The sequence below is a fragment of the Semicossyphus pulcher genome, unplaced genomic scaffold (assembly GCF_022749685.1).
Source record: "Semicossyphus pulcher isolate SPU_LCO1_2020_fin unplaced genomic scaffold, fSemPul1.0.p SCAF_15, whole genome shotgun sequence".
Classification (NCBI taxonomy): Eukaryota; Metazoa; Chordata; class Actinopteri; order Labriformes; family Labridae; genus Semicossyphus; species Semicossyphus pulcher.
In genome coordinates, this window is record NW_027211659.1 from 27473407 (window position 1) to 27492858 (window position 19452).

Here is a 19452-nt window from a genome sequence, read left to right on the forward strand (position 1 = left end):
CTGATTAGACACAGGTGAGGCAGTCAAGAGGCAGGTGAAAAGGCAAGGCACATAATCAAAGACGTGGGAAAACACACAAAGGCAGGAAGTGGAATCACAAGAGACAAGGTGTCAAAGTAAAACAGGAAATGATCCGACCCATGAAACACAAATTAAATGCAGAACTAAAGTAGACTAAACCATGAGAATAAGAACTCATGACAACAAGAGACAAAGTGACCAAGAAAAACAGGAAATAATAACTAAACAACAAAATACAAAACAAAACCAGAACTCAGCTAGAAACTCTCTAACTCTCTATGACACTCTACTGCAGGGGTTCTCAAACGTTTTGGGGCCAGGGACATTTTCCAAGGACCTCCTCAGAGTCGTAACACCCATTAAGCATATGCTCACTACCATTTGCACTCTCAGATGCCACTGGAACTCTTTGTGTTGTAAAACGTATCACCCTAAACACGTCAGACCTGTTTCATAGTGATGAGCAGTTTGAATCATGTTAACACCACGTATACAGTTTAAAAACATTTCATTCAAACTGCGTGTGCACTCAACTTCAGCATTTATACTTAAAGCTCTCAGAACAGCAGCAAACAGCAGCAGGAACGCTTCGCTGCCACCTGAGTGAGTTGAGTGATTCGTGACAGATTGACGTGATGTGTCACAATCAGCTCACTTTCTATTGGCCCAAAGCTCACGTGGGCGGGACTAATGGACACAATATGCTTGTTTCATTGGCGCAAATGGTTGTCATCTGTAGACGTGCAGTTTTACATGATACAGCACAATTTTATAATGTATTATTCATTCATTTTAATTATTTCATGGATCCCCAGGCTATGGTTCGTGGACCCCCAGGGGTCCCACGACCCCCCTTATAGAACTACTGCTCTACTGCCTCGATCAATTAGCTCACTGGTGTTATTGTGTGACTTTGGTGTTTAAAATCTCAGCAGAATATTTGTGTAACGAACTTTTAGTGGCCGTTCTTTGATCTGGTACATTTGCCCTCATGGATGACTTTGCAGCAATAACATTCCTTTGATCTACTGAGGAAAACGTTTTGTATCTATTAGTTCATTTAGACTTCAAATTAGGTAAAAACAAGGCCCAGCTTTTAAAATACCAGGGTTCCCTTTAGCCATGAAATGAGTTCAGCTGATATTTCTCTGTGAATGTCAGTCTGCTCTTCCATCAGAGAAACTAAGATGTTTCTCAAGTCGTGTTCACTTATAATTACTCTCTTCTTGTGCCTGCCAAAGTCAATGCTTTCTGCCCCTGTTTTTCTCCCCTACTCCTTTCTCCTGTGGATTATTGAGCGGTTTCTTCCCTGGTTTAATTTGGAGACGAACCATAGCTGGGTTTCTTTAATCCCAGTAGATTTATGGCAGCCTCGCTCGCTGTCGAGGCTGCTGTCACAGAAGGGGAGCGCAGGCAGGCAGCAGCCACAGGCCACAGAACATGAGAGAGGAAAAGAGCCAGAGAGAAGTGGAGAAGGTAGGTCTGCTTCGGCCCCCTGCCAGTCACCCCGAACACTTTTATTGGCTTCCATTAAAGCACTTAGACACAGTTGGACTGGGTAAGGGGGAGGTCCTTGGGCTCCACTCACCCTTATCCACTCCTTAGTTCCTTAAAGCACTCAGTCAGCATCCCGCTTTCTCTTTAATGCGCTCAGAAATCCCTGTTTTTCCATGTTCTTCCTCCTCTATCCGCACCTTCTCCGTCTCTCCCGACCTGGGTTGAGTCCTGTTTGGTTTAAACCTCTGCGACAGGATTAAGGGAAGAAAAGTGGGTGCCAGTCAAATATTAATGAAGTGCTTTCAACAGGATGCAAACAAGACGGTTCCTCCCTTTTAAACAAGCATGTAAACGTGTTGGAACACCTCGGAGGAAGTCTATTAGCAGACACAGAGCGAGCAGGGACTGTGAGATTGATTGCTGATCACATTAGTGAGTTGATGACTATTCATGACTCCGTGCGACTGTGTAATACCTCCGTGTTTGTGCTCGTCATATGTTTGCCTGGTCGTCCGGGCCATCAGAGGATTCCTGCGATGACAGTCCCGATCAATCACAGCCGCCACCAGAGTGCAGAGTTCAAGAAGCGTTTTGGCAGCGGGCGTCACTGGGAGCTGCCAAGGCAAAGAGACTGAGCTGGAGTAATGATTGCCATTAGGCAGCTTTATGAATATGCATGACAAACATCTGCACTGGAAACATTGCATGACTGAAAGTGAGCAGAGCAATCTCTCATGCAGACCGGCAGTGGAATCACGAGCCAACAGGAGCAGGACAGCTGATGTCTGATAAGCCTCCGGTGGGGTCAAAGGTCGCAGGTGAAGAGGCTTCAGGCACCAGCAGGTAAACCAGGTGTCTGGGGGTCATGCTCAGAATCTAGAAGCTTCAGGCGCTACTGGGCTGAGACTGGATTAAAACAGATCCAGCTGCAGATGCTCAACTTCGCCCGCGATCAGAGATGAAACCTTCTTACAGCAGTCAGCGATCACAGATTTGAAAGGAAGTCATTGTAAGGAAATTGTTTAATAAATATATGTTTATAGAGTTCAATTGTGATGGAAGGAGTATGGATTAATCTGTCTTTCAGGAAAATATAGTTCAAGGCGGTTCAGTAACTAATTAATGTATTCATGTAGTCATGTAAGGACCAACTTGTGGAGGAAACGTCTTTTTCATATCAAGAAAAACACAAAATAAATAAATTAATATTAAATACAAGTCATGAATGTCTGATGCGTCCTACCTGAGGTTTATGTCCTGGCAACATTTAAATCATACATCTGCTCATTTATCTGCGAGTCGTGTGATTTAAGATGCACATACGAGAGAGAAAGAACTGTTTACGCTCTCACTCGCTCCAGCTGCACTCTGCCTGCCTCCTGTCAGGTCCTGAAGGAAGGACTTATGAAATAGCTACAATAAGTTGACTTTTGTTTCATCATTGCTCGTGGTCAGACTGAGCTGAATAAATACATGCCTCACTCGCAGAGCTACCTCTCAAACCTTCTGTGATAGCCGAGAAATGTTTTGTAAAGCGAGATTTCGCAACAGTACGGGGGAGGGGGATTCTGTGTTTGGAAAACTGCAATTAAACTCTTCACTGTGAGTAGATCCACTATTTATATATACATATACTATTACTATACAGACTGGCAACGTGTTTTGTTTCAGTATAACTCCTCCATCCCTACACCCCATCCCGGAGTCTGCTGTCCTCAGATCCTGGCCAGCTCTCCATCCCTCACTCTTGCCCCCGAACTGTTGGGGACCGAGCATTCAGTGCTGCGGCCCCCACCCTCTGGATCTCTCTGCCTGCACTCAAAAACACCCTCAAAATCTGTTCACCACGGCCTTTGGACTATAATTCACCACCTTCCCTGTTTTCAGTGCTAGTTTTATTTACTTCTTTCTCCCTCATTTGTTTGCTTGTTTTGTTCTGTTGTCTGTTTGTTATTTACTCTGTGAAGCGGCCTTGGGTCCCATGAAAGGCGCTATTTAAGTGTAAATTATTATTGTTATTTATTATTATTGTCTGGTGCGACTTTCGCTGAAAGAATCACAAGCGGCGCCCAGTTAGTGACACGTTTTCCATCAGCCAGCAGTGGTTGGTCTGCCAGAGAGGGTAGGCGGAGCTATGTGGCTGCTTTTCCGCTCTCTGCAAGTGTTGTGAGTAAACAGTAATCTACTATGGCTGAACAAACAACGAAAAGATGGATGACTACAGATACAACTTCAACAAGAAGTGAAAATCCAAAGAAGAAGAAACAAACTCGACGCTCAGATGAAGCAAACAGTCTGAAAAGGAAAGCGACCGTCAGCCAGGAAAATCAAGAGTTACAACCGGAGCCAACCGTGGACGTCACACATGCAACACTGTCTGGATATCTGGGAAGTGTGCTCCTGTAATTACCGTTTATCGCCATAGGTGCCGCCAAATAGAATGAAACTAAGATATTCGAGATTATAACTTTAATAACTTTAATTATTTACACTTACACTATTTTTATAATTATGCAAACTTTCCGTTTGTCCTGAGCAGAGTGTCTCAAGATCCAGAGGAGGGCAGGTATAGATGCACGTCAGTGTAGGCCAGTGCTAACAGGTAAGCACCACATCCACATTTTGCTCCTATTTCATGCTTCCTATTGTACTAATTAACCTCCAAACAAGTCATAGACAGCAGTTAACACTCTGAAATTGAGGACAAGTAGATTCATGTTGACGCGATGTGCTTCACTTTGCAGAGCTGCAGCTCCTGCCAACAGATTTAATGGTGCAACTTCATCACACTGCTGCTTAATAAGGCACATGTTACGAAGTGATATTAAGCCTGCGTGTGAGAGATAATTACTCTTCCTTCTCAAACAGAGACCAAAGACACATTTGTCCAAATGAAAAACATTATTAGGATTCTCTCGTCGATTGGTGATAGATGTATTACAGGCTCAAAGCATGTGTAACAGGTGGTGTCATTATATTTTTTATCAACAGAGTGAGAATTAGCTGATAATTAATGTGTGGTGTTCCAAAGAAATCACTTACAGTTGAATGTCTGATATAAATGTTGGCTTGTTCTTGGTGGACGAGTGTAAATCCTCCTGCTTTGATGACTGACAACCTGAAGCAAGTGTTAAAATCTCTCCCGTGACACAATTGGGACAGAATGCAATCCTCTTAAAAAAGTACGACGCTCTGCAGCAGACGTTCATCAGATATCATGTTACAGTGGCAGACATTTGACTATCTGCCACAGGTGATCCAGCTGAGCTGACATCATACTGAGCCACAGGGGGGTTTCCCAGGGGGGGTCAGGGCCTCCATGAGATATTGACTTAATGAAAACCACCAAGACGGGGGGTGTCTGCGCTTACAGTAGGTGATAAAGCTGCAGACAGTTGGGAAATTTGTGGTTTGGGTTTATGAGAATGCAGCGGCTCCTGGGAAGTGTTTTAATTTGGTTTGTATGCTAAAGTAAGGCGTGGGTGGTCTGACTGCTGTCGCAAGCTGCTTCTGAAAGCAATTAGCATGTGAGCTATCTGTCATTTCCTGTTACTCTTAACCCGTCCGCTTACCGTCTCTTTCAGAAATGCATTAAAAAAATGTTGCATTCATGAATCCTGTTCAAATCCCTGTTCTACTGCTCTAATTTCTACCATTAACATATGCATACAGAAAAAACACAACATACACCTCACTGTACTGAATACATTTCAATGCATGTGATGTAAATAATAGGGATGCAAGATACTGGATTTTTGCAGATATCAGATATGCTAATATTATCCAACTCTTTTTGCCGTTCTTCGATACTGATATATTAGGCACATGTTTTTTTCCACTTAATTGCAGAGAACATCAAGTCTCCTGCAGTGGAGTTGATATCATGCCTACTCTTATTGTAATGGCGAAAATCTGCCATACCGCATACATCTTGCAACCTTCTTCACATTTGACAGAAGAGGCGTAGTACAAAAGGTCACGACTGATCTGAGCGTACCTGAATGCAGCATCGCCCCGACATGCCCGGACTTGTTTATTGCACCTACTATGGAGACATCAGTGATCGCCAACAGACTCTTTTTATCGTGTGTGCGTCCATGAATATGCGAGTTAGTTTTGCACTGTTTATGTTACTCTCTGTTAGCGTTGGCTTTGGCCGCGAGTGTATTTTGGGCAGGTTATATGAGAATGTGAGCTAACTGTGAGCCAGGTAAGAGTTGAGAAGGTTTAACTTCTGTTCATTGGCTCGAGTTTTTGTGACTTTTTAGTCTTTATTTGTATATTGTTGATAACTTTGTGCAGGCAGTGCGTGCAAACTCTCACTGAGTTAATGTCATAGCATTTTGTCAAGCTTTTTTTGGGAAGCATCGAGCATTTAGGCAGAATTAAAGTTTTATCGGCGGAAAATATTGGCAGAAAAATGACATACCTGCCGATGCTGATATGTCATTTTCAAGCTATTATCTGCAGATAATGATAACGCACCGATAATATCGTGCATCCCTAGTAGATAACGTACGATACATCACTAAAACAGAAGTCAACATTGACCATTTGTTTCACAGGGGAATTAAACCCAGGTATTCCGGCTAAAAATCCTTTGTTTCCCCGACCCTGCAACTACAACCCCGACCAAACTTTACTGCTCTTCATACTACGTCACCTGACTTCAGTTTAACAGCGAAACAATTGTGGAGAACATCATCTACAAATGACGTTATCGGCGTACCTACAGTGTGTTATTTTCAAATGATGGGACACTGACCAAGCTGAAGTTTTTGACAACTTGTGGGTGAGAGCGAGCTGCACACACACACATACTGAGGTTGGCCTCTCAGCTCGTTGCAGCTCAAGATGGGGGGGTCGTCTTTTGACAGCATCACACATCCAGTGAGGAGTGTGTTTCAAGTGGTGCCAACAGCCCCTTCTGTCCTCGTCCCTCCTTCCACCTTTTGTTTGTGAGTGGTGCTGCATGTCACAGGCAGGCCTCCTAGCGCGGCTCGCTGACCCCCCTCCCGACCTCTCCCCGCTGTTGTTTATGGAGGAAGTATCATCCAGGCTCTTATTATTCCAGCTGGGCAGGAGCTACCTCTGCCATGCAGGCCGGACTGCAGAGTTTGGCTCAGAACTGACGGCAAGAGAAAAAGAGAGGACTGTCAGAGCAGCGCTAACGTACACATCGGTGTGTGCCAAATATCTTTTTCACCCTGTCTGTCTAAGCTTTAAGATAACAAACAAGGGGAAGTCATTTCACTGCAGCTCACTATCAGAGGGTAGACTTAAAAAAAGGTTGGATGACCCTTGGATGAGTGTTATCCGCTCTCCTCTGTGTCTGGAGGAGGGCGGGCCCATGGAGGTGTCACAGATGAGGTAAGAAGTTACACACCAGGGACTTTGAGGTCAAACAGGGTTGGGCTTGTTTTTCAAACAGACACTGCCAGCTCCGAGCCTTCCACAGGCAGTTTGAGGGTCTTGACGTGGAGCCGCTTCCTGCTCTGAGCCCTGAGTACATGAACCCTTCCAGAAAGGACTGGCCAGTCAGCAATGTGACACTGGTGAAGCGGAGAAACACAGCTAACATGGCGGCTCTCGAATGTTCCAGAAACAGCATTCCATCTGCGTGATGGCACCTCAAATTGGGAGGATTTAGAAACATCATTCAAGCAGAAAATTTTTACCAGCAATAAGTCACACTGGCAGCTATGCTAGCCAAAACACCTCCCTTAGCCTTAGCTGTAATCATATACTGTAATGATATAGTACCCACATCAACACTGTTTGGTGGCCACAGCCAAGCTCTGTGGGTTAGCCTCATTCACCCCATTACTCCTTTAAATTACATACAGACAACTCGCAGACATTTCTCAAGTGCACTTTAGCAGCTTTTCATTTATTTCCTTACATCCAGAGTTCACAGACAGCCTGTAATGTAATATACCGTGTTTTATTAAATGGTGTGAAACATGTATACAGCTTATATAACCCAGTTTCAGAGCTCTGCATTCATCTGCTGTAAACATGCCTCCATTCTGAAATGAGAGACGATGAAATGCTTCTTTAAAAAATATGCACGTTCAATGTTCAGAGAGACAGAAAGAGCAGGAATACATGGCTGTAGTACCACCAGAATCAAAAGGATATTTGATGCATAACATGAGTAAAGCTCCAGTTTGTGATCACTAACATAGCAGGAGGGGTCCTGGGGAAAATAATCATGTTCACCCCTCCCTCCCCTGTTCCCAAATCAGTTTCAGATCATTTCAATAAATGCTTTTTTATTTAAGGATAAGCACGGTGTAAGCTATGCATGAAACAAAAGGGAAAATATGATAACATTTCACACAATGACTAATACATTGGGGGAATTAAAGATAAGATAAAGTACAGGAAATCGAAATCATAATAAATTTAAAAAAAATACTGCGCTGAGTTCGGACAAGGTTTTGGTTGGTCAGTGCAACAAAAACCAACGATGCTGTCCGACAGGACCGAGGATGCAGAGATGGAGCAAGGACAAATAATGTGTGTGCGTGGCATGAACATGTAAAAGGGGTTGTTTTAAAGCTAAAATGACAGTAGCTCTGTGCACCACTTTGCAAACAGTGTAAGACGGATCCCAAAGAGTTAACAGCTCTGTTAAGAGTTAGATTAAAGCAGCACTATGCCTAACATAATAAAGCTTAACGACAGCATGCTGACAGGATTACAGTGCTAGCATGCTGATGGTAATCAGGCATATTTTATTTACCATGTTCCTTAACTTTAGGTGTTGTTAACTATATTGTTTATTCTTTTTAATGTAATGTAGTATTTTGTAGTATGCTTAAAATGACAGGGAGGAGTATTCATTTGTCTGTGTCAGAGACCCCTGTGGACATAGTGGTAACTCTTATCTCTTTGCTGATCTGTCCTTTACATGTGTAAGCAGGAGGGAAAAATCCTCCTGCCGACCTTTAAAGGGGCCGTATCTTTAGAATGGATATTCTCATATTTTCATGAGTTTCACATGTTTGGGTGTTTGTTGTTCACAGTGAAAAAGTGAAAACTGCATAATTCTGTGTTTTTCCAGAGTTACATGTTTAAAAAGGTCGCCTCTGAAACGGGCTGTTCAGAACAGCTGCAGGTTTCCATGTAGAACCTAGCTGTTGCTGAAATCGACCAATCGTCATTCACCGTCGTTCACCTCAGGCTGCCTTCTCGCACTCGCTTAGTTAGTGTCTCGCTAAGACTTCAGCTTACCATTCTGAAACCTCATGCCAGGCCTGGCTCATACATATAAGGCCGAATAACCGATCCTAGAGCAGCCATGTTTTCTACAACTTTGGATTGACAGTGCAGTGCAGCCGCTCCACACATGGGGAAGGCCGACACGGTCACTCCAAATTCTGTCACTCCAAGGTCTGACCTTTAAATGGCAAAATGGCTTGTTGGTTCCAGGAGGAAGGAGAGGCTCTGAAAAATAATTAAATTACAATATGTATGCAGTTTTTTAAACGTAACAAACTTTACCAACGTGATTCAAAAACACATTAGAATAATAGAAAATTGATTGCAGAGCTAAAATACGCCCTGTTACATGTATTTCTCACTGTGAATACTTTTTGTGGAAAACACAAACAAAGGCACTGGTGTGGTCTTCTGGTCAGCATGCTGTAAATAACTTGGTGACGTGGTGGTAGAGCATACAGACATGAAACATAACTACACAGAGAAAGTCGTTACTTTCAGCTGATGGTCTGCTTTACTTACATACAGAGGAATCAGTATAAATGTCAAACATCGATTGTAACAACATCTAAGTGGACTAAAACTAGCCTTTACACACACTCAGGTGCATTTACATCTGTCTGACGTTAATGATTATTTTAGTTGTGTTGCAGGTCGGCATGCTAACATTCGCTTCAGGATAAATCCCACTGTCCTCTCATTCACACTGAGACACTTTCTGTCCGTTAACCTACATTGCGTGCAGCTTCACAAACACAGTCATCAGTCAGAAGTTAAGTAGGTTTTACGGTCAGTTACATCGCTGAGTGACATTATTGTTTTCCCTCTTTCTGTACATCTTCCCTCCCTGTCAGGCCTGGCCTTGTGTTTAACACATCGATGGAGAAGCTTTCCCGTCTAATTCTCTGCTTAATCACGTCATTTAACGCATTGTTAAACACATTAAAAGCCGGTTGCTCCACAATACCTTTCTTTTTTTTCTAATATTCCACCCTTGTTCAGCAGAGGCCGGTCACTCTCTGGGTGGCTGCGCAGCCTCTTCCCTCACAACAGCTACTTTCACTTGCAGATGGAGCGACCTCACCTGACCTCCCTTTGCAGGTTCCCATTCTGTGTTTTTCTCTCTGACGCTCTTAACAGATCCCTTATAATTAGCCCAGTGAGACATAGAGAGTTTTTTTAACTGAGTGCTTCACTAATTGTGTCTCTTTATTATTTTTTGCCGCCTATATGAAAAGCGGTATTTAGCGAAATAGAAAACAGCTGCTCCATTTATCCCCCTCATTTGTTTTGACTGTCACCGTCGATTCAGACCTGCTTCTGTTCCACTCTGTTGGAGTACCTTTGCCCCGTGGTGCTGATGATGGTGGGTGGTATTAAAATGAACAGCGCTGGGAAGAGAGAATGCATACTATAATGATACCCTCCATTCATTCTTCCATTCATCCAGGTTGCAGCGGCAGCAGGTGAGGCAAAATAGTCCTTAAGTCCCCGCCTGCAGCAACCATTTACAAACTGTTCTTGGGGGATCCCAATGAGCTGCAGGCCAGATGAGACGTATCATCTCTAAAGCATGTTCTATGTTCATCACAGATTCTTCTACCAGTTGCTCATCACCAAAAAACACTCCAAAAGAAGACACACAATTGGCCCTTGATCAGATGCCCAAACATCTTGTCTCCTTTGGAGCAGTGTCTCTTCTCTGAGTCCCTGAGGATGTCTGAGCTCCATACCAAGAGCTAAGGGTGCAGCAGCCTACCCTAATTGGAACAAGGTGCTGAAGCTCCTTCTTGACCAATTCATGTAAGGTCACTAAATGACTCCCAGAACCCTGAAACCAGGCCAATAGCAGCAATATAATTGGCAAATAGCAATGACAAATGTAGTTTTTGGCACTAGTCGGCCCTGGTCTGCAGCTTTTTCGCCGACTGAGCATGTTGATCGGGTGGAAGAGCCAGCCATTGAGAGAAATCCCTGTGATTGGCTGTTCAACTGATCAAATCAGTGCATGAGAAAATAAATGGAAGTCAGGAAACCAAGCAAGACTGTTCCTTTCTTCTTCAACGAGCAAAACCCTGAAGGCTCAAAATGCCAGATCTGACTGCACCATTTTACCATGTTCAGGAGTAGCTATAAACAACATAAAAATGGTCTGCAAACACTGCCTATTCATGTCAACATTTTAGGGATCTACAGTCCTAGGTCCTCCAGAATACCCTGTTGAATGAATATACTGTACATACTTCGGTTTGATGCAGGCTGCGAGTTGTGTTCAAGTGCAATTCTTCGGCCCAGACGTAGGCGACAGGAGGCGACTCAACAGATGGCCTTCAACACTTCTTCAGTGTTGGCTTGGTGTGCATGTGGCTTTAGACGGGCCTCTTCCCTTGGACTAATTTGCCTTGGGAGACATTTCCAGGAGCGATCTCCCCCAACAATGCAGTTTCAAAGGGCAGAGGGAGGTACAAACCCCTCCCCCATTGTAACGTTTTACTGGCTGATAGCAGTTTATGAAAATCACATTTACATTTCCAGTTGCCTGACATTTTATCATCTGTCCTTTTGACCTCAGCATCAGAAGTAATTGCTGATATGCATGTCTGTGCATGCACATATTTACAGTACGGATAATATAACGTGTGTATATGGGTGTGCAAGTTTCTGTATCTGTGTTTACTCATTTAATTCTGGGTGTTTATTCAGGTGCCTATAGGAGCTTGTGTGTACCCTCTGTGCTCTTTGTGTGTCAGAGATGCAGCACCTCCTCCACATGTTATACAGTGTGCCTGTAGAGTTCTGTGCTTTTACACTATATACATTTTAAAGCTACACTGTAAGCAGATTTCCTGTTCTCCTCTGCAGCCTTTGGGACCAAAAAGGTAACCCGAGGTCGATCAAGGACAAGGGCATCTGCCAAGGGTGTGAACAATGCTGCGCTGGTGTGCAGAATAACAACAACAATATATCATTATCAGGCAAAAACACAGCACTATATCCATGTATACTTTACAGTCTGGTTGTGGAGCCAAAGGTGGATCGAAGATCTTCATATACTTGTTTAGGTTAAACTGATATCACAGGTTATTTTCAAGTTGTTCCAGAGTGAGCTGCAAGCTGAAGAAAACCAACACTTAGAAAAGCTCCAACAGTTTTTGAATAACTTACAAAATGCATAACTTGGGATATATCTGTGAATCTCTGCAGTCCTGAAGGTGGAAGCTGCAGCATAACTTACGAATAACAGCATCATTTTCATAACTTTATCAGGGTCATCAAACACTATCAACAAGTCCAGAAGTCTTCAGGCTGGAACATGTGCGTTTTAACAAGCACCACTTTCTCAAAACCACAAGGACGCTTTGGGTTTCACATCGGACGAGTTAAAGCAGCTCTTGACACGGTCAATCTGAACATTTAGAATAAACATTTAAAAAAGCAACTCTTGCCCAAAGGGGGGCTCAACTACCGTGCCACATTTAGATCATGTTAGTTTAAGTAAAAACAGTGGAAGTCAGTAAGTATGTGACGGTCTGCATCAGAATTGGGATGAAAAGGTGAAAATATTGCAGGATTTACAGACTGAAGTGAAGAGGGCACACAGAGCGAAGTTAAAGAGTGGGATGTGTGAGAGACGGACTAAAACAATCGCAGGATTAGCTGCCAAAAAGAGATGAATGAGTGATGAGGCACTCGACCTTATGCTGAGTGTGCCTCACAGACCAGCAAAACTCTACACTGCAGATACTGGAATACCAAGAACATGAAATATCTGAAATACATGATTGTGTTTTGTCTGATTGTGTATTTGGTCTCATCAGGTCATTTAGATTATATCAGAGCTTAAAATATGATGGTACAATTAGCAGAAATTAAGCTGTTAGATAACACAGTTGTAACACTTTTCATATTCAAGGAGCCACTATGAGATATTTCACCTGTAGTTTTTGTTCTGTTGTACAAGTACATTTAGTTTAGCTTCCTTATATTAAACACAACATGCTGTATGTCTCTGTAAATTCCAGGTTATAAAGCTTCATTTGAAGATGATATCTCCGTCTAAATTAAATGAAAGCTACAATTTAAGCACACAAAAAAATCCTTAAATCCTTTTTATGACAAATGTACTTGTTTTGAGTGTAGCTATTCTGGTTTTAAGATATATTTCTAAACAGTTAGCCTTATAGTAAGACATTTGTGCTAGCGGTTGCAACATTTGTATTTTTTTACATATGAAGAAAAACATTCTTAAAAGGTAACACAATGGTGATTGAGCCGATTGCCCACTGACGAAAGCCTTTGCATTTGCAGTATTACAGACCGGGTGTTGGTGGCGACTTTCCAAAAATCCCATGCGGTGCCCAGTTAGTGACGCATTTTCCATCAGCCAGCAGTGGTTGGTCTGCCAGAGAGGGTAGGCGGAGCTAAGCGGTTGCTTTTCCGCTCTCTGCAAGTGTTGTGAGTAAACAGTAATCTACTATGGCTGAACAAACAAAGAAAAGATGGATGACTACAGATACAACTTCAACAAGAAGTGAAAATCCAAAGAAGAAGAAACAAACTCGACGCTCAGATGAAGCAAACAGCCTGAAAAGGAAAGCGACCGTCAGCCAGGAAAATCAAGAGTTACAACCGGAGCCAACCGTGGACGTCACACATGCAGCACTGTCTGGATATCTGGGAAGTGTGCTCCCGCAATTACCGTTTATCGCCATAGGTGCCGCCAAAGAGAACGAAACTGAGATCTTTGAGATATAAATTTAAATATTTTCCTTTGTGTCAGAATAATGCTCATGTTTTCAAGCTGGAAGTGCTAGTTTTTAGAAGTCTGCGGGTTCTTAAACACCAGGACACTTTTACCTGATTCAAAATATCTTATCAGGTGGCATTTTCTTGTTCTAGAATATTCATCTCATATATTCACCATTGTATTGCTTTTGATTCCTGTTTTGAGCGCTGACATTTTGCAGTGAAGAAGTCTTTTAATTCTAGAAGAGGCAGCTCTTACGGTTGTGCATATTGCTGTTCTGGCATCATTACTTCTTAATGAAAAGCTAGTGTTCAATACAATGAATTTGATGGAGTTATTAAGGCAGGTACTTCAGCTCCTGTGTTATTATGTACTAAAGACGAGTCTCTTCTTTAAACCACACAGACGCATATGGCACTTAAAAGACAGGAAGTCATGATGGAATATGACACTTGATCTAAAACCAAAAGCTGCTTTGTAGATGATCCAAATGTGTGACCTTGGTGAAGGTGAGATTCTGAGATCATGCAGTAAAAAAGAGTTGTGTTTATGAGATCAGAACTTGGTCGCAGCACAAGCATTATGAATTGGTTTCCAGTCTGAAGTGTGTCACCAGCAGGAGGCCATCATTCGTCTCAGGCGTGACTCGATAAAGCTCTTGAGTTTCATTTAGAGGACAGAAAAATTAGGAGACAAAGAAGTGGAGGAGAGGGAGCCGACACACTCGACTTTCCCTGAGGCCTGAAACAGACACGGGCATTACAGGGAAGTGTTAAAGCGACTGTCACAAACTGCAATTGGACACACAACAGTTGGGAGTTTTCAGGCTGAATTAGACAGTAATTGCTATCCTGAGGTATTTCTCTACACTTCTGATTTGCTACCAATGTCATTTGCTGTGGAAAAAGAGAATTCCCTGCAGCCTAATGTTCATTAACAGTTGACCAACAACAAATTAATATTTACCCAGAGGCTAATTTCCTCATTAGCGCTCAGTTTGAAAGCATATTTCCGTCCACAGTCTCTTTAAAGTTTGTGCAAGTGCTGCAGGAATTGATGACCTCAACCAATAGCACAATATGACCTTAAACTTGCGATGGATGTAATGTAAACCCGTATTTAACCCTTTAAACTCTGCAATAGAAAGTCAGACTGTACAAAAACACAAATTGATCCAATTGCAAATGCGGAAGCATAAACAACATATCTCTTAACACTGAGTTTGAACGCATGAGTGTGAAGGCTTTGTGAAATGAAGGGCCTTAATTGTTGGTTTTGATAAGTGTGATGTCATTTCTCTAAAATCCAAACAACCTTAATGCAGTGTAATTTTTGCTCTTGCTTTCACAATCTCCCGCTGAAAGAGCATTCCCACATTTTACACCACATGTAACCCAACTTAATGAAGCCGTAAATGTCTGTATCGTAATGCACAACGTGAAGGATGGAAGCCTTGGCTGTATGTTGCAGAAAAGTATGAAGCCTCTTGCTGTTGTTGTTTCTACGGTGTATAAAATTGGTGTACATTTACGGTGGATCTAAAACGGTATCTCCCAGTTTTTCATAATGGGCTAATTGTTAAACACTTAAATATTTATCTGTTGTTTGTAAATTAACAGTTAATGTGATCGCTTTACAAACAACAGGAATATTTATCAGCATAAAACTGTTTTCTGTTAAGCCGCGGAAATGCGCGCTTGAGTGACGTGTGGCTGTTCCTGAGCGTACCTTGTTGTCGAGGCAGCGTGGATGTGAGAGCCGTCCACAGGACGTTCAACCAAGGAGGTAACGTGACGTTACGCTTCCCTCCCGTGTTGTTTTGTGTGCATGACTATTGAACTGTTGACATTTCAGATCATGTTGCATAAGGTCAGGTTGCTCAAACTGGCCAAGCAAGCCCTGTAGCTCGAGCAATGTTAGCTAACGTTAGCTAACAGCAAAGTTAACAGCAGTTCCCCAGCCTTTTCGTTAAACACTTCTGTAAATAAGGTCGGCCTACGGTTTCCTTAGACGCAATTGAAGCCAGCGGAAAAATGGCCAGTAAAGTTAGCGTTATTAAAGTTACTCGCTAATCACAGTGTGAAGATGTAGCTAACTTGTGTTTACTTGTGCTATCATAGAGTCGACTGTCGCCACAAACGGGAAGAGTTTCTGAGCGGAGGGGGGACCTGGAATCACCCGAGTGTCTCTGAGCGAGAGAGGGGCGAACGTGCTGTTCTAAACAGTACAAAGAACAGAAAATCAATATGTGGCGGTCAGTGTTGATATTGTGGCTAAATAAATCAATGTGCGGGAAACACTGCTTTGTAAATAAACAGTAACATGCTGGCATACACTGTAAAATGACCGTAAAACACGGTTACTGTCATGTACTGTAATATAAAATACAGTCTTATGCTGTTCAAAATAATTACAGTAGCTGCATTGTAAAATAACAGTTAAATGCTGGCTCCCCTGCTGCCACAATTTTACTGTTATTTTACAGTGAAATCCCTTACAGTGATCACGTTGTGATGTGAAGACACAAAAAGACAAACGTAGCTTTCAGCTGCTTAAAGATTTAAGTTTGTTGCTTTTACAAGTTTTTGTTTGGAAACTATTTAAACAGGATCATGTAAAGAAGGAAGATCTGTGTACATCCGTGCAAAGCTTCAGGAGCGGATGAGTCTTCCCAAAAGCACAATGATTATCACCTTGAACTCACTACGGCTGCAATTTACACCTAATCTAAAGAAGGTAACCTTCTCAAATGTCATTACACCCATTCCAGCAACCTTGACCATAAACAGCCTCGCTTTCTCGGGTATATCAGCAATTCTTCACTAACTGCAGATCCCACTTATGCCCTAACGTATACCCTGGAAGGACAATGGGGTTTCATTTCGCATATTTCTACCATATGTAGAGGCTGCCCTGGGATGCGGAGCTATGTGCAGCCACATGAGACACATTTACGGCCCAGCCAAAGGAGGCAGCCTGATGGATAAAGATATCACAGCGCTCCGGGGTGTATATATCAATTGCGGGCCAGGTATCTCTGCGGTGTTTTCATTAAAGTGATGGAGAAAAGGGGTAATATGCAAAGCCAGGGCTCCTCTTAGGGAATGACAAGCTCAATCTATCACTGCCTCCTTTACCCAGATCTGAGAGACAACAATGGAGAGAAGGATGGAGAGAAAAAGACGGCGAGCGGACGCATTTTCCATTTCATTCCCTCTCTGCCAACTGATTACGGGGCACAGGGGGTATCAATCTTTGACAAGTCGTGCTCATAGAGTTGATAGCTTTTTTAGGGATTCATTTTCAAATGAAAATGACTTTGAGATTGACATAAGGGGTGAGGGAGAGAAATGTTAGGAGAGCAAAGGGGAAGGCGGGTGTTGGCGGGTGAAGAGCACGAGTACAGACGAGGACACAGCAGGGTCAAGGCATCATCGGCGGATCGGCAGACTAAACGTGTTTACCGTGACTCAAACACGTCTATCTTGCATATAATGAGAGAGCGAGAGATAGAGAGACATTGAGCAGACCATGTTAGAGTTATAAATGAGCTCTTCTTTATTATGTACTCTGGACATGAGCAAAGAATAAAGAGAGTGTGAGACTGTGTTTGCACAGGGCTGATGCACTGTAAACGGCTTTCTGCTAATAGGCTGACACATGGCATCATTTGCATTTATTAGCAGACAGGAGTTAAGACTCCAGCACCTATAGCAGATGTTAATGTTGGCCTTTGATTCTGCTGGAACAGGCACAAGCAGAGAGGTTGCCTGTCTGATGGAGTGGAGTGCTGATCAAGTGGCTAATGGATAATTGCTGGTTAAATGAGGAGAGCAGTAGGGTCTATAACATGCTGAAGGATTGGTCAGGGTCAATTAAGTTGTGTGTCTGTGTATGCAAGCACGTGTGTTTCTCAAGAACACGTGTGTCTGTATGTCTCTCCATTGTCTCACTGAATCATCATGCTCTCTCACCAATTACTGATGGAGAGACATGTGAGACATACGAGTAATCTTTAACAGTGCTCTCACTTCACAACTCGTCAAAACAGGTACCACTCGAGCATCAGTTTGGCTCCGCGGCCAAATTAGCTCTAATAAATGTGCAGCCTCCCACCTTTCAAAATGAAGCTGTCAAGCTAGTAATAATAAGCATCATCTGGTTACATTTTCAAAATAAAGCGTGCAGACAAACGTTTCACATTTGAAGACTTTTGGAGCTGCAACAGTCATAAACACTTGTTTATTGTTTGAAACATCATCATATTGATGAGGTTTAGGCACCAAAAATACTTGGTTAGGTTTATGAAAACCATCAGCCCTCGATCCCACAGGATCTGTGTCCGGGGCGTTCGGTCTGTGCCGCGGTTTTGGTCCGTCAGACGGCGTGAGCCCTCGCCCACAGGAAGCTTGTCTGATCCGCAGTGCAGCGCAGCGCAGCGCTGGCACAAGCAGCTGGATTCACGAGATCACAAGATCGCGGGAGAATTGCGAAATAACGCGATAACATCAATGTTAAGTAGAGCAACACACATACAACAGTTCAGTTTGATCCTCAGAGGTTGATCATCTGCTCATTTGGAGATCATTCAGTGATTTTTGTGCTTCTACCATGGCTGAGGACACTACTTAATTAAAAGTGCTCTTTTTTCAAGATTTCAGTGTGTTGTTGTTATGAAAACAGAAAAAAAAACGGGAGTCTGTACCGGTCTGTACGTGGTGTTTTATTTTGAAATGACCGGACGCTGTATGCTGTTTTCGTGTGTGACTTCCTGTTTGGAACGATCTGCTCTGTTCAGCTGGACGCGTGTTTGAAGCAGCTTCTGTCAAAAATAGATAACAGATTTATATAAAATAGATAATAGATAATTATGAAATAGACACATCAATCACCCTCTGCCCTCCAAAAGGACATCTGCACTCTTCCTACTACGTCACCTCGCTTCACTGTCACATCAGAACAGGCTTCAGGACAGCATACACAATGATGCTACCTAGATCCTCGTATGTTGAGGAGAAGCTGCTGTTTATGATGGCTGGGAGTTAGAACAGGCTGGTTAAAATGAACCCTGATTGGTCCTTTGTCCTGGTTTGTTTGGTTTTATTGGAGCTGGTACCAAAGTTCCTGTCCCCCCCCAGAAAATTGCTGTACAAGACACCTTGTATTGATCCTGTGTCTACCTGCTAACCTTAATAATATGTGGCAGATTTGCCCTCAAATATTCATAATGCACATTTGTGTTTGATATGCGGTTTAAAATGAGCTAAATACAGTGTCACACAGAGAATTTGCTACAATTTGAAACTGAGGTCGTATTAAAAAGCAGTAAAAGCAGTGGTGTGGTTTGTTGGATTGAAACAACGCAGCAAACGTTCTGACCCAGAGCTGTGCTCGCTCTGTAATTGGGTTGGGTTTTTTTACCCTGCAATTTTTGTGAGTGTGTAAGTGCTGTAAAGTGGCAAACAGCCACTGCTACATTATAAGCTGAAAAGGACCCATAATATTTTCCAACCTCAATCAGCATGTCCATGATGCATTAGAAAGTACATTATCACATGTATTTCATCATAGGGTGTTGAGCATGCTGAACTGTGGGACTGTTTTTACTCTCTGACAGTTTGAGTTTGAGACAGCTCTCAGGTTGAGCTTCTGATGAACACAATCATTGTTCCAAGGTCAGTCACATTTGCCCGAACAGGAACTGATAAAGATAATGTTCGGATTAAATTTGGAAACATATTCTGAAAGGCCAAAAAAGAGTTGGTGACAATTATCCCAAGCCCAATCAGACAGCCGTGCTGCTTCTCTACTAATTCAACATTTTCTCTCAGTGTTTAGTATTAGCACCTTTTGGAAGGGGGCGTAAAGAGTTTTCAGAGTTTTGCATTTTAATGTGACAGCTAAAATTGCAGCCAAACTAAGAAAAGAATGTTATCCAATAACCCTAAATGAAATGACAT